Source organism: Coffea eugenioides, chromosome 5, assembly GCF_003713205.1.
Source record: "Coffea eugenioides isolate CCC68of chromosome 5, Ceug_1.0, whole genome shotgun sequence".
In the NCBI taxonomy this organism is placed as follows: Eukaryota; Viridiplantae; Streptophyta; class Magnoliopsida; order Gentianales; family Rubiaceae; genus Coffea; species Coffea eugenioides.
The window spans coordinates 140,286-142,744 of NC_040039.1; the positions used below are offsets into that span (position 1 = coordinate 140,286).

General features: G+C 38.2%; 1 non-coding gene across 1 annotated transcript; it reads right to left on the reverse strand.

Annotated features, from left to right (window-relative positions):
• Positions 1 to 1,640: 1,640 nt before the first annotated feature.
• LOC113772666 lies at positions 1,641 to 1,749 on the reverse strand. Its single transcript, XR_003468628.1, has one exon. It is a non-coding gene; the product is annotated as a small nucleolar RNA R71 (small nucleolar RNA).
• Between the last annotated feature and the right edge of the window lie 710 nt (positions 1,750 to 2,459).

Here is a 2,459-nt window from a genome sequence, read left to right on the forward strand (position 1 = left end):
AGTTCATGACCTTTATTCTAATGATTCAGTCTATCTTATCATTCACAAATCACCAATTTGACCAAGACCGTAAATCTAAATTCAATCCTATTGTAGGTTTCATAGTGGTAGAGTCATCTTATGTTTTTTCGTGTCCTAGGTAGGAGTTCTAAATAATAGTGACAGTTAAACTTGAAATTGGCCCGTTAATTGAGCGAGGGAGCCTTATTGTTTATTACAACAAGTGTAAGAGCCCATATAGATTGCTATTTTTTAAAGTTTTTTTTTTTTTTTGTAGAGAAATGTACTGCATCGATTTGATACATTTGAAGTTAAAAGGTAATTCGAAATGTGTTCATGAAAAATATAAAAATTGTTGGAGAAAGATTGCAATCCAAACAAGGCCTAGATTTTGGGTTTTCTGGCAAACATGGTCCATAAGAGCTTAGGTTTGCCATATGAATGAATCTTATAATGTTTTATAAAAATTCTCTTTGCGTTGTTGCTTTTGTAACCATTTGGTTCTAGGAGATTTTATGTTTCAAAGCTCGCATAATACCATTAGTGGGTCCTGTGGCAACTGCTACATGGGGAAACAATCAAGAACTATCCATGTATTTTTTCGTGGAGCATATTCTTAGAGGATGTGACAACCAACATAGGTTGAGCACTTTTAAGGGTTCTTGAAAAAGAGTTGCTCTTGCTGGCAGTTGGGGTTGCGCATTACCCTTGGGCCTAGGATCGTTTGAATCTCCATTGTTTTAGCCATTGCATGGGTAAATTATATTGCAATTTTTTAAAATTATATTGCTGTTAATATATGGGTCACGGTATTTTGGAAAGATTGCAACATGGTAACAGTAGTTGGGGATTGGTATCAGAAGGGGATAAATCATTGGATTTTTTGTAAAGCAAATTACTTTGTGTTAAGGTATAAGTTGATCAATGTGTTAATGAGAGAGTATCCTTTAATTTTTGCTGGAGCAGCTTGAATGTTGATTATGTAATTTTTGGAGTTTTCTACTTTCCTGAACGACTTTTTACTACATACAAAAAGTTACTGTATTGAAGCTTAAAAATATCTTCCCCTATTGAGACTTTTTGACTGAAAAACAATTTGGAAGGGAGTTGTATACAAGGTTCTTAACCCTAGAAGCATCGACGGATCCAGAAATTTTGATTAAGTGAACGAACATAAGACAAAATGTTCAAGTGATTTAACTTTTTACAATGGCAAACGAAAATCAAGGCAATAATAACAACCAGAACATTCGGCAATTTGTGCAACTAGCAGCTCCACCTACTAGACATCGTCTGAGGGATTTCCAACGGTCCGTTATAGCAACATCACTGCTTTGTATTAGGCTTAGTGATGGGACCAGAAACTACGAGCGAAAGATAGTGCATTTCAACATGTTACCTGGCTTTCACGGTTTGGCTAATGAGGACCCGCTTACCTACATTCGGGAGTTTTATTTTGTAGTACAAACCTTCCTGCTAAATGGCTTATTAGAGGATGAATTGCGGATGAGGTGTTTCCCGTATTGCCTCAGAGATTGAGCCAAATCTTGGCTATTGAACTTACTAGAGGGATCACTAGCAACATGGGAAGATATGTATAACATCTTCATGACCAAGTATTACTCACCACAGAAAATGATAGATTTGTGGAATAAGATATGCACATTTTCTCAGATGGAAGGAGAACCTATTCATAAGGCTTGGGAACGATTTGAGTTGTTACTTGCTCAATGCCCCCATCACCAATATCCATTGGCACTGCAAGTACAATTCTTTTATGATGGGTTAACCTTTACTACCCAATCATGGTAGATTTCACAACAGGAGGCTACACTGGGGATAAAACCCCAGAAGAGTTAGTAGGAACTTATGAGTTATTGTCTAGCAACTCGCAACAAAAGGCGATCTGGGGCATGAGAGCGAGTGTCCATGAAGTATGTGTGCAAAAAGATTTGGGATTGTAGGTGGCTGAACTGAATAGACAAATGCAGCAAATGTAATCCTTACTCACCCGTGAACCTTAGCAGTTAGAGGCTTGCGCTAATTGTAAAATGTTTGGGAACTCTATCGCAGGATGTTATAATAGGGAAGCCTCTACTATGGTTGAGGATGTGAATTTTACCGGAACATATGGAGGAGGTCAAAGGATGCTACAAGGGAATGACCCTTTCTCCAATACGTATAATCCAAGATGGTGCAACCATCTAAATTTTTCATGGAAAGGGCAAGGGAATAAACCTTTAGGGCCACTAGGGTTTCAAGGTCAACCTCCAAGGCCTTAATACCCTCCCTAACCTGTGCAAAGAAAAGAAATTAGGCATGGAGGATGTGATGCTTCAATATATGCAGAAGATGGACCAATGGTCCAATTCCAACAAGCATCCGTACACAGCCTTGAGAAACAGGTTGGCCGATTAGTAAAAGCTCTGAGTGAGAGAGGTCAAGGAAAATTGCCAAGC